The sequence below is a fragment of the Pipra filicauda genome, unplaced genomic scaffold, assembly GCF_003945595.2.
Source record: "Pipra filicauda isolate LSUMZ 115617 unplaced genomic scaffold, ASM394559v2 scaffold186_size1760508_pilon, whole genome shotgun sequence".
NCBI lineage: Eukaryota > Metazoa > Chordata > Aves > Passeriformes > Pipridae > Pipra > Pipra filicauda.
This window is the reverse complement of record NW_024104294.1, coordinates 1,290,214-1,304,241: the sequence shown is the minus strand read 5'-3', so window position 1 is coordinate 1,304,241 and position 14,028 is coordinate 1,290,214. Positions and strand designations below refer to the sequence as shown.

Below are 14,028 nucleotides of genomic sequence, written 5' to 3'. Positions count from 1 at the left end.
AAAGCTGAATGTGTGATACTCCTGCCTCAGCACACCTCTTTGTGAGCTCTTACAGCAGTGCCAGCCCAAATGAGCTGGAGCTAACAGATTTAACAGAGATTGATTTTCATTTAGAGCAGGCATGTTTTCTTGTCAGCTTGGAAGAATGCTTACAGCAGTGCATTCTCAGGCAGAGGTGTTTGCACATTAGTCTGCTTGTAATCTTTCACCATTAAAGAGTGATGGAGCATGGGGATATAAATAGTAGGAAACCACTGCAAAATCAAAGTCCACCTTTGTGAGTGGGGTGTGCAGGAAGAAAAATAATCTGTGCAGGTGAAACAGGAGGAGGAGTTGCTTAGTCAGGATGTGGGAGGTTATGAAGACTGTGGCTGTGACTGGGAGTCATGGTTTCATCTCTTACTTGCTCCTGCAAAAGTACAACTCTACTTCTCATCAATAAATCATCAGTAAATCCATAATCTAACCAGTAATTAATGTTTTTTTTATATCTTGCTTGGCTCTCATGTTCTTTTCCTGTTCTATAGGCTGCAGTTTAGGAATTCTTTGTATTAAACTGATTTAACTCACCATGGGGGATTACAACTACCAGTCTGGTGTGGTACTTAATATTACAGTGAAATAGGCATTATGTGGTCAGATTGATGAAAAGGATAATTCATTATTTATCTGCTTTTGCATGTTATAAAGTAGAGTGTTAATTTACTTTATAAATATTAGATATATCCATCTGTGTAATAGTCTTCTATAAACACTGACAGTAGGAAATAGTTAGAAATAGATTAAATTAAAAGTAGCCGTGTATTGGAAATTCTATTTCTTTGCTGTAGAAAAATAAAACTCTGCATAGTCTCATAATGGTCTGCATACCAATTTTCCTAAGTTATGTACATTTAAAAAACGGCTTCAAAGAGCACTTTTTAGCCAGAAGAATAAAATCCATTTCTTGGCTCTTTTTGTAAGTTGGAAGTGTTGCTTCCTGGTACTTCTGTTTCAGGAGAATATCATCCTTAAGTAAATATAACTCCCATCAGATTGAGGTGCTTAGCAATAATGGATTCCAAGGGTGATGGATTAAACGGAATACTGATTATTGCCCTAAGATGCTTCATTCTTAAGTACTTGCAATAATATAAATTCCTTTGATCGTAATTTTAGTAAGATTTCTTTAGAGATGAAAGCATCGAAGAAGTGGCTAAATATCTAAGGCTTTCACATGTGACATCAAACATGTGTAGCTGTTTTCTGCTTCTTGAATTTTCATTTCAGTTGTGATATTATTATAGAAATAAAAACTGACACTGAAAAGCTGATTAAATCAGGAGTTTAAAGTGTCATCGATAGTAGTCTGTAGTCTGTAGAGTTATACAGAATCCCCTTACTTGTTTTATGGGCAAATTGATTTTTTTCATCAAAGTATTTTTTTTTGAGGCAATGTGCAAGGTGGAATTTGAGCAATGATAAAATGTTATCTTTGTATCTTCTCAAGTGCTTCACAATTGCGACACCATTTTAAGCAGTACTTGCATGCTGTATACACAGAACCAATCCCAGAGAGGTGGGAAACCTGGAGAACAAGAAACAAAGCAATGCACATCATAGGTGATTTGGTGTGTCTAGGCCCCAGTAGTCTTCTATCTCTTAAGTATTATTTCTGAACTCCCCAGAAGAAAGCATGTTCTTGGATAAGAGAAAGGTGTGCTGAGATTTTTAAAGGATTAACATTTCTGTCTCAACAAAATGAGCTCCCGTCATGCTGCATCTATCCCTCAGGGAGCCTGGACCTGTTGGCTTTCAATCTCTCTCTCACTCTCTCTCTCTCTCTTTCTCTCTCTCTCCATGTGTGTTTTGCAAAGGTACATGTTTTTGAAAATGGGAACAACCTGCTGCTAGATCAGTTTGTTGAGGCTGTGGAATGCTGTCAACGTTCAAACCCGCAGGATTCATTTTTTTTAAAGACGACAGCGCAGCCATTCTTAACAATTTCTGGAGCAAATCTAATTGTTGCTGTCTTTGATAGATCCTCTTCCACCTTCTTCTTCCACTGCTGGACCCCAGCTCTTCCCTATCCCTCACAGCCAGAGCTGCAGCCTCCTTCCCCCATGCCGGCAGTGCTGGTTGCGGACACAGTGGCGCAGAGCAGCAGGGCCAGAGGGGCTGGAGAGAACAGGGGACTCTGGCCACTGTGAGCAGGGCTGGCTTGTCACTGACCATGCAGAAGGAGCAAAGTATTCACTCATTGAAATCCAAACCTGACAGTCTTTGGTGTACAGCAACCCTTTCTTTGTTCTGTATTATGACTTGCCCACCAATGTAAAAGGCTGATAACTTCAATCACCCTAAATCCCATGGACATGGACAACACTCTTGTGTTACTGTTCTAGTTGGTGCATCCCAGCTCCAACACATTACAATTAATCTGTATGCAAGGCGTCTTCCATTTCTGCCTGTCACTTAGGCTGACGTGCCAGTTTATTGGCTCCTCTTTTTTTTCATCTGGGGCTTAAATCCTCACCACATAGTTGTTGTCTTTTTTAAAAAAATGATTATTCAAATAGCAGGCTATTTTATAACCACTTGGCAAAGTCAAAAGTAAAGTGAAATTTAGGAAATATTGTTCAACAATTACTGTTATTTGCATCCCTGGCAGATAAGGCAGTTGAAGGGTTTATTGAAGCTGCTGATCCACATATCACTAGAATTACCAAGCTGCAATTTACAGTAACTTTCAGTAATGCAAAAACAGATCAAGTGAAGTCTCAGGTTGATTTTGGAAAAGTAGCAGTTAGAAATAACGTCTTCTGCTCTCTCTTTTCTGTGAATAGGGCAGATGTGAACCGCAGCTGATAATAAATACATAATCCCCCGTTGCACCTTTTCTGAGTACTGCTTCTTGCCGCATAATCGCATTTAAATATGTTTTTATGGTTTTCTTCAGCATAATGCTCTCCAGAGTTCAAACACAAGTGGTTCTGAGGCCAGGCTTAAAAATCCTAAAGGATCAATTACACTGAAAAGAAATGAGAATGCTGGGAAAAGTGGAAAAGTGGTGACTGTAACTTTATTAGCAGGGATGCATCAATCTGCTCAAAGGATTATAATATAATAAGTATTATACAAGTTTAATGTATTTGTCTTTTGTCAGCCTAAATCTAATCTAGACAGATTTTGTGAATCAGTGTGTTTTGCTGTTGTCAGAGATGAATGCTTAGGGCATGGCTGTAGTTCAAGAAAACAGTGCAGTTAGCCTAGTCCATAAAATGATAGTAATATCAAAGCAAATCTTGCTGAATCTGGATTCACATATTTTATTTTTTGTCCTCACCAAAGTCTCATGGATCTGCCAACTGAACTGAGAAATGCATGTAACTTAATTCCTTGCAGATTTGTACACAGAGGATGTGTACCGCAGGTTCAAAGCAACAGCACTGAGATGTTTCATACCAGTAATATGAGCCAGCCATAATTTAATCTCAAATGTGAATTTAGTTGGATTAGACAATAGAGAATAATACAATAAATAATTTAAGTACTACTTAATTTAAAAGTGTGGTTTTTTTACACATCTAAACAATTTATTAGATTATAGAGTTTTTATTTGAGATTTAAGTGGAGACAAGTTGGTTTGATTTTCATCCAAAGTCACAGCTGACTTGGACAAACATTCAAAATTTTCTGTTCTTCATTTCATCCAATGAAAACATGGAAGGAAAGGTAGTCATCTGAGACTGTTGCTACGTTACTTCTAGTCCCTGGGATTTAAGCAGCCCCAAAAGGGCTAGAAGTAACATTGCTTACCCCCACTTGTCACTCTTACAAAACAGAGCACCTTTCCTGGCACAGCCATATGTCTGGATTTCAAAAACAGGTCCCTTTTTTTCTATCCAAAGCACGTAGAGACTGGACATTTCTTCGGGATTTAAGGTGTTCCATATCGCTTCTGGAAATGTGAAGCAAGAATCAGAAAGTCCTAAAGATACTCATTCTCTCTTCAGTGGCTAACCACACAGCCTGTCTGTAATTTAAGGCATTAGTGTAATGTTGATGCACAGGTTAATAGAAGATGGCTCAGGGAAGGGATCAAACCCCAGTCCTGGCTGTGCAGTGTGTGCCGGGTGCTGACAGTCTGTGCACAGGTAGGACACTTCCAGGGCTCTCTGGATTCACTGCAGGCAAACTGTGTACAGGCCTCCAGAAGGGGAAGGGCTGTGTCCCCTGCATAGCCCAGGGCACACCATCGCACCCTGCTGAAGGTGCCCAGGGGAAGGGGCTGTGTCCCCCGCACAGCCCAGGGCACACCAACATACCCTGCTGAAGGTGCTGTCCCGCTGACCCCGACACTGGTTTTATCTTTCACAAGGGATGTAGGACTCACATCACTGCTCAGCTGGTGAAGGTGAGCCCTAACACCACAGAGACTGTTGGTTCTTCAGTGCAGATTTTGAATAGTCTGGATCAGAGAAGCCTTAAAGATTAATCTTGCCTCAGCTTGGTCTGCAGCTCAAGTGCAAGGGAGATTTTCATTGAAGCAAACACTTCTGCAACTGTGATGGTCCTTTTTGAATTCGCATCACTATGAAGGCAGTAACAGCCCTCACCACCTTCATCTCCCAATGCAAACAGCAGTAATAATTGAATTAACACCATGGTTGTAGGCTGATTAATGAATAACAGCAAGAAACGCATATACGTCAGGAAAATAAAGATAGAATTAATGAAACCTGAAACAATTACATTTAAAGTCTTATAATGCCAGGAAAGAACAAATGAACTTTTTGTTGTTGTTTGGGTTTTTTTTTTTTATTTCCTGCTCTGCTGTATAAATATTGTTCACCCTTATAGTCACATAAACTGTCATTTCAGATTAGTTCATCAGTTACAGAGTTTGTTTCTCATCCTGCTTTATTTTCTAAAATGTTTGTCCTTATTAGACTCGTGGGCTGTTTTTCTTCTCCCCTGCTAAGTCAGACATGTCTTTGCTTCCATATACAGGTACTCAGCTCCGATATAAGTTATGATCTTTTTCATAATCCATATGCAATGAAACAATTTATCCCATTGCTTGAAAGAATCCAATTTACTCAAAGACTGAGCATAATCTTACTCTGTGTGGCCTCCTGTACGGTTTTCTATTGCTTAGGATATATATATATATATATAAACACACACATACATGTAATGCACATTGTATAAAAGTTTTGGAGACATCAGATTTCCTCATATCTGTGATCAAAGCAAGAAAAGATAAATAAATGCTGCCAGCCTGGGAAGAAGAACCAAAGATCTAGTAGCAGTGTAGCTCTCTTGTCATCTTTGGGTCCATTGCATTTGCTTTTGTAGCGTATTTTCATATTGACTTGTTAATTAAAGTTGACAAAATGCATCTGCTCTGTATTAGGAGATTCTTTTGTTACTGAGAAAAAATCAAAATCACTGGGAAATGCTTCTCTCAATACAGGCTGTAGCTCTCAGGCAGTTAAACAGGCTGTAGCTGCTGATTGCTTAGGAGCATTTATCTGTCACGGCTTCCATTAGGAGGAGGAGAATTCACAAGAAATAAATTCAAATAGCAGGTTGGGGTATCTGAAGTTGGTCAAAATCCTATTCTGGTCTTAGGTTTCTGCAAACTGCTATTGGTTTGGGATCAGTGGTTTGTGCCCCTTCCCTGCTACTGATTTAGCAATCCCAGATGGGGCTGCTGGAGTAAGGAGCTTGCAGGGGAAGGAGCAGGGACAGGCTTAGGGCTGTGGACAGCTCAGCTGAGCTCCTGTTGGGAAATACATGGGAGTGGCCATGAAGGAAGAACTCCCTCAGATTCCCTCTGTCTGAACACCTTGAGTGGAGGATGGAAAAGCAGAGCAGTAATTCAGTCGCTGGGCTGTTCATCTGGAGATGTGGATCTCCTCGCTCAGGGCTGGGCAGCTCCACTCACTGGGCTGTGTGCAGTGGATTTCTTCTCTCAAATGCCCTTATGTTTAAAAAAGGAGTTTGGAAGCTCTAGCCTTGCTTCAGCTGTGGCATTAAACCCCCTGTCAAACCTGGAAGTTGGTCTATGAATCAGAATAGGAAAGCTCTTTCTAGTCCAGCCCCACTGAAACATCATCTCTGGAACATTGTTTTATGGAGAGCATATGTTAATTTTGTAATGTATTGCTAATTGAGGTATATATCATCCCTGCCTGAAATCAGTGTACTTGGCTGGCCTGAGGTCTGCAGGTTGTTTGGTTGGTTTTGTTAAATATGGTGAGTTTAGATAGAATTAAATAATTTTAATTAGAATTGAGAAATTACCTTTTGGTACTAAAACCAGCATCACAATTTCAGTAGAAACAGTAATCATGTGAAATACTGGCTCCACTAAAGTAAAATTTAGCATTTTAAAATAAGACAAATCTAAATCTCAGTGTAAATCCAGCATATCTTATTATATGCTAGCAAATATATAATGCTAAAATCGTCTTTTATTATTCATGTGTTGTGTCTCAGAGTATGCTGTGCTATTTGTCTTGCAAGCCTTCTCAAAAATTATTTGCCCAGATGGGACATCGTATGTGTTTTGTTTTGCTCAAAAAGTAGTCTTAATAAATGGAAATCACATATTGAGTCACAATAGTGACTTATGCCAAGTCGGGTGGGTCGGGGGGGAGCTACTGTTTCAATCCAGAACTGAGCCAAAGGATTTCACACACAGGAAAACATAGTTTGAAAAGAAGAGCCTTACATAAAAAAAAAAAAAAAATCAGTGTGGCGTCTGGCCTTTGGCTTGAGTGCCCAGTTCTGGTTGCAGCTGATGAGTAAAACCTGAGCTGACACTCACAGCTGAGCTGAAAAGTGTTTTGGATCCTCTGGTGTAATAAATGGCTGCAGGTGAGGAGAGGGTCAGGCTGTGGAGGGATCTGCTTTGATCTGACCAGTGGAAGGTGGGAGGGGAATACAAGGGTTGGTGTGAGCACCCGAGGCCAGGAGCATGAGGTACTTGGGGATATCTGTGGAGAGCTGGTCAGGCCTAGGAGTGTGGGATTGCTATCCAGGGCATGGAGGGAGCAAAAGGGAAACTTTGCTACCACTAATGGAAATACTGTGGTTTCTCTCCACCTCTGGAGCAATACATCACTCCGATAACTGCTCTCATTGTGGTGTAGAGTGCTAACCAAAACATGTGCTGTCTTATTTTCCAGCAACTTTTAGAAATTGTTACTGTTCTTGATGAGCAATGGCCCTTCATTAGCCTATCTGTTTGGATGGTAATCGAGTTTTTTACAGGCAGAAAGCAGTCATCTTTAAATTAAGGTTGTCAAACTGAAATTATAAATTTTCTTTTATGTAAATATATCTTTTCTTCTTTTAACCCGTGAACTTTTTCTGATCACTCTAGTAATTGCAAGTCATATATGTTGTTTAAGTAATTATCATTAGAAGTGTGATTATAGTATTTACTTTTGATCTAATTCCTGAGGTACAATAATGTGGTTATTTTTGGAGGTGGTAAATTTAGCATAATAGGAAAGGAAAGCAGAGGTTTATGGGCTGATCATTGTTTTCTTTAGGGTAGAGTAAAGGTCTTCACACAATTGATTGATCATTGGCCAAAGGCAAGAAAAGGGTCATTTTCCTCTCTTTCTATTCCACTACTGAAGGGAGGAGACAGAAAAAACAATGTAAGTGAATAAAACTAAAGGCTACCTAAATCCCAGACTTAGTCCTTAAAGCTCAAGTGGAGCTGTACTGCTGGTGACAAGTGGATTAATGCTGCTGAGGTATTCAGCCACTTCCCAGCTAAAGCAAACAACTTGGTTCCAGCAGTAATTTGGGTTGTATTGTAGCACAAGTTGATGAAATGGTCCTGGACTGCAGAAGCTCCACATCAGGTGTCCCTCTGAGAGGTTTCCCTTACCTAGAGGCCTGATGTACCTGCCCGGTTCCAGCGCCAGTTCCTGTTCATGCTCACTGCACAGCCCAGCAGAGCAGCCGGGCCATCGACAGCACCTGCAGCCCTCAGGGTTGGGCTGCTTTACCAGTTCCTTTGTGACAGCTTAGTGTGAGATGGTTCCTATGGTTCATACTGGTCTGCCAAGGCAAGCTGCCTTTGAGTGTATCTCCTCAGTGTAACTGCAGTGTGCAGAGAAGCTAAAACCTGTGAGTGAGTTTGGTGCCATGTATTTGTGTGGTCAGTCTTGTGCTTCTGGGAGAGCAAAATAAAGAGCTAATGGTAGATGTGAGGTAAGGTTGTCTGAACTTCCTGGTTTCACTGTGTAGTCTCTAAAGGGGAAAACAGCCCCATGAGCAAGCAGCAGAGAAATACTTCATCTATACTGCTCTTCTATCAGTGTCCATTCCCTTACACTGTGGAGTTTAGAAAGCAAGTCTGAATACTGGAGACAGGCCATGTCAGGAATAGCTTTTCTCTTCTACTTAGGGAAACATTGACAAGTAATTAATGAATAGGAAAGAGTAAGGAAACAACCCTCTTCTTTCAGGCAGAACCACTACTGTGAAATAGCATTATTTGTCCATTTAAAGAAATTTGGTCTTCCAGTAGACCTGTTTTGCTTGTGACACTGTCTTAAGACTGTTTTGGTGTTGTACATACTACCTGTAAAGGTTCAAGTGTATTACATCTCACACATCCCTGAGCCATGCTGAGAGTAGTTCACCAAACCGCAAAGAGACCCTAGCATATCACTCTTATTTTCCTTATCTCCTTGTGAGTTCTTCTGCCGAGTTGGAATCAAATAAGCAAGATTGGTGTAGGTGTGTCAACCTAATTGGTAAAATCACACAAATGCCACTTTAATGCGATCGGTGATTGTCGCTACCGCTCTTCTGTCAAAAGCTTGCTATGGTTCTGGAATGGCCACAGACCTCCTTGGCCTTGCTTTCAGTGTGTTTCCCAAAGAATGGGGCATCTCAGTGTTCTGGGGGCTGAGCAGGGTGGCTGGCCAGGCTCTCTCAGCGTAGGAAGGTGCCCTCCTGCCCTCTGCCCCACAAGCAGGCCTGGGAGGCTTCTGCCATCCTGACACCGAGACATCTCTCCCTTCTTTCAAGTGCAGCTATTCCCACTTCTCCAGGAAACACTTCTCCGTTAGTAGCATTAATTCTGTGTGACTGATGACCTGTTTTCTCCATTACAAAAGCTTGATCCTGTACATTCATGTCTCTTATCAGAATTCCCATGATGAACTTCCCATCAGATACTGAAAGCTGAGTCTTACCTGCCTGCTTGCTGACACAAACTGCAAGAGAACCATCTAGTAGGGAGAATCACTTTTATTTGTAACTGTTTGTTTCTTAATTTTTATCTTACTTTTGTATCAAGACTTGGCGATTTGCAAAGAACATGAGTTCAGCTAACATGAAAAGTTTATTAGGAATTTTACAAACCCTACAGCACTCTAATTTTCACTGTCTGTTACTTTTATGAGTATATAGCTAGTCTTTAATTTCCTTACCTTTATACTAGCCTTTCTTACCCATATTGAAATGTTTTGTTTCTGAAAATCAGCCTCGTTTAAGTCGATTTTACAATAATTAAGTTAGTTGTATTATTTAAAGGCACCATGAACTGAGTGTAATAGCTGATTTCATTGTATTGCAGACAGTCTGTGCAGTTGGCTCCTAACTCAATTCAGTCTGGTGCAGGTATGGGGGCAGTATGTGGGCTTAAGAGGAAAACACAGCAAGGAATGGAAAGGAATTTTTTCGGTGATAGGAATGGCATAGGGCATAGTTTCCCATAAACATTGTTCTATCTGGATTGTTAGGGATGGTAACAATCAAGTAAAATTGTATCAGTAATAGGTTGAGTGCACCAGCATGCAGTAAGGAACCAAACTCCACACCAAAGCCAAAGAAGATGAACTGAGTGTCAGGGAACCACACAGGGACTTCATCTTTAAGGAAGGTTAAAATTCACTTTCAAATGGCGATGTCCTGCAAGCCTGTCATTCTGACACTTGATCTACATGGACTGTCCCCAACAGGAGCAGGAGTTGCCTATGGATATGCAGCACCTGAAAGCAAATAGCCATGGCCCAGACCTGAGCATTGGGCAGTGCTTGGAGCAGGCAGCGCAGCGTCTGGCAGATGAGCCCTTGGTGTTTGTGGAAATGCTCGTTCAATGGCTGTTCTCACAGCTGCAGGACAGTGGGATCAGCAAGACTTGAGCTTCCCGAGAAGCTGGGGTGTCCTGCCATCCACAAAGGAAAAGTGGGGGCTTCCTGAAGTAACAGGTTTTCCTGGCCCTGCAAGAACTCAAAGGGCATGGAAGCTCTGTCTGCCCAAGTGGTGTGTGCTCTTACACAGTGACTAGTCACAGAATCACAGAATATTCTGAGTTGGAAGAGACCTACAATGACCATCAAAGTCCAACTGCACAGGACAGCTCCAAGAATAACACCATGATAAGCAGCCCCAGCTGCGACATGGCAAGTGATGTGGTGTCAGCTCAGCACAGACTGACAACCAAGGCTTTTCTGAAGTACAGTATGAACCAGACTCTCCCCACTGTGCCCTTCCAGGATGATACTTGAGAGGTGATACCCAATGGCATCTCTCAGGCAGGCGGTAAAGCACTGAGAGAGATAATGATAGGGAAACACTGTGCATTTGTGTCTGAGATGCAAACTCAGACACAGTTGAGTTCTGACCTTCCTCAGCCTTCTCTAGAAGTCCAGGTCCAAGCCAGCATTGTATGTGCTGGTTTACATAGTGCTTAAATGACAAAATGCAGAGAGCCCCAGAGAGCACTAATGCTAATGGCTGTCATAAGTAATAGTCAATTGAGATTAAAGATTTTTTCAAAATACATTAGGAATAAGACTATTTTTAGAGGCATATGTTCTAATTCTGATTCTTCTATCATCTTCTACCGGCATTTAGTAGAGTAAAAAAATTACCAGAGAGTAATAGATAATTTGAGGTTATAAGGGACAATCTGGAGACAATTCGGCTCAACCTTCTGTTTAAAGCAGGGACTTAGATTAGGTTATCCAGGGCCCTGTAAAACCAGGTCCTGCATAATTCCAGTGAGGGAGATTCCATCTCTTCTCTGGTGCCCCTCTGCTTTGTGTTTGTTTGCTTGCTTATCTTTATGAAAATAAGTATACTAGTCTTAAATGCCTTACTTCTTCCTGTTTATTGTATTCTCAAGGTCCAGCGTGAATTCAAGGACAATAGATCTTGGATGCAGAATAGGCACTTTATACCTTTATACGCTGAAATATGTTTAGTGTATAAAGCAGGAGCAGTTATATAATATCTTGATAGTGGGATACCTGAAAGTTCCTGCTTCCTATAGGAAAACATTCAAAGGAAATGACAACCAAAGCAAACAGTATGTCTCCCTATCTTGCACAAAGCAGATTCCTGTTGTGACTCCAGCCTGCCGGGATTACCACCAGTGAGGTGAACATAAATAAATGGAGAGCACTGGTTAAGCATCAGCCACCTCCTTTACAGAGCACAGAATTTGCATACACTGACTGGCTGGGAGATAATTTACTGTGCACGTGATGCTGGGGAGAGCCCTGGGGTCTTACAGTGAGGAATCATTTGCTCATTACTGTGCTTTTGAAGAGCAGTGAGGTGCCTGTAAGAGTCCGTGAGCCTCGGCTCTGCTGCGTTTGCAAACGAATCCGACTCCTGGGCACAGATGGGACTTACACCTTTAATTGTGATTTCATGACAGAAAATGCCACTTAAAAGATTTGAGCTCTGTAGTCCTGAAAACATTCACGCCCTCAGTTTCTAGGCCCTAACCACCTCAGGCTTTGGCTAGCTGCAGTGTCTTGCATTGCAAATATGATTTATTAACTATGCACTGTTTAGTGACACCTACAATCTATCCTGCTTCCTGGGACTGTATGCATTTTAAATGAGATAATACATTCATTTCACTTGCCTTTTTCATGCATCTCAAATGAGCCTGTGCCTCAGTGCAGCTACGTGGGAGTGGGTCTATTTGGGGCTGAGTATTCCCAGTCCCAGATGTCACGGGATGAACTTGTCATTATGCACAGCAGTCACCCAGGAGAGCACTGATTCCCTTCAGAAAGGGGTAGCCTTGGTGTTGCCTGAACACTGATAGCAGAGTAAGAAATGAGAGGCAGTGAATAAGGCAGTGCCACTTCACATGTAGAAATTGCACACGTTCCTCACTGTTTCCTCAGGCTGGCTTATGAGCTGTGCAGAACACCAGGTTCACTGTGGAGGGAAGTCATCCTTTGGAGAATCTGTTGTCACATAGATCTCGTGCAAGTGCTTTCCCCCCACCCCAAAGATTTGAGAGTTGCCAGTAGTCAGCAGGCATGAGGCTCTCACAAACAAGTGCAGAGCATACCTGCTGTGTTGCAAGGCCAAAACTGGGTTCTCTGCCTCTTACAGCAACTGAGAGCTCACAAGAAGTTAAAGTAGAAACATTGGTGAGTGTTTACAAAGGGTAATACTGGTCCAAGAAAGCAAACAAGATATATCCATGTATAACCGTGCTCAAGCCCAGAATCAGTCTTTACTTGTGTCTCTAACATAAATAATTCCACTGGCTATTCACACTGTGTGTAATTACAATTATATGGATACATGAGTGAAGGCCATGCTCAAAAATAAGAGAGATGCAGTGCCTGGTGTAACCTCCTGAGGTTAAACTCTGTAATCGTTGGAGAAGCAGACTCTCTCTGAGAGAGTAAGTCAGAATCTCGACAGGGAGGCTTTTACTCCAGCACCCTTCTCCATTAACAATAAAGGGAATCTACGAAGGGTCTTCTAGCAAGGCTCACAGTAATCTTTGCCAGTCCATTCTCAGTTAGCCCCCTCAGTTTTCTCCTCACCAGAAGCTCTGGTTCAGCAGGGCACTTGAACACACAGGCTGCTCTGCCGTTCTGTGTCGCTGCATGTGAAGAAGTCTTGGCTTTAGTGATGTCTTAGTGCCAGGTGTGTCCCTGCACAGGTGTCTGTGTGGTGGTGTGCACACTACAGCACACCCAGGCACCCCCAAAGAGACAGGGTAACAGGCTTGAATTGTTTTAAAGCAACCACATGTCCTCAGTCTTACACAGTTCAGTCACATCTGAACGTAAATTTATGTTGGCCTCTACATGCTTTTAATGCGTGTAACTGTAAAAAAAAGTAACCAGTGTTCACCTTCTGTTTTCAACATTCAGAAAAGAGGGTGTCTAGTTCTAATTTATTAATAATTCTGATATAGAAGATATTTTTTCTATGCAGTGAGGATTTTTGCACAGTTATGAAAGTACATCTAATAACTAATTCAAGTGATAATCAAATCTGAATACAGCTTTTAACAGCTAGAAGCAAATAACTAGAATGTAGCCTGCTGATAGGAAGCATGTAGTGTTTTGAAAGCTGCCATATGTCCAGATACATATAATTAGCCTTGCAAAAAGAATCAGAAAATGCTCAGCCTCATCTCAGGGCTTAGTCTTGTTTGCTTTCACTACCTATAAGAGGAGCCTCTCACAGCAGAGTTTTTCAAAATGACATGTTCATGGGAGTGAACTGACAGACAAACAATGCCATTATTGGATAATATAATGAAATATGACTTGTGCTTCACTGCAGTAAAGTGACGCTGAGCCATATTTGATGTGGCATTTGAAATAAGAGAATCTAATAATATTAAATGGATTTCCGAAGGACAAATGGAAAGCTTGAGATTTGTCTCCCTTAGGCCTTGTAATTGGGGCTGGATGAAGTCATAAAGAGAGTGGAGGGGGCCAGGGGCCGCACAAGCTGCAGGCGCTTTGAACCCCTGGATGAAGCTGACCATTCGTGCCAGCCACTGGAATAAAAGTTTAATATTAAAGAGCTGTGTTGCATGAAGTTCTAGTCTCAAGGGTAATTCTGAGTCATGCAGCACGATACAGAGGCTCTAACTGAGGTGTGTAAAATTAATCACTTTGAGTATTAAAGTTCAATTTTGGACTTCATTTAGAGTGTTTATGAACCATATGAAGCGATATTATACTTTCTCATTATAAAGATTATTTCAGTTATTGGTTAAAATACTTCTTG

General features: G+C 41.5%; 1 protein-coding gene across 3 annotated transcripts in view; it reads left to right on the top strand.

The window, feature by feature from the left end:
• Nucleotides 1-14,028, top strand: part of LOC113990140 (glypican-5-like) — a 359,722-nt gene that overhangs the window by 210,163 nt on the left and 135,531 nt on the right. The window lies entirely within an intron of this gene.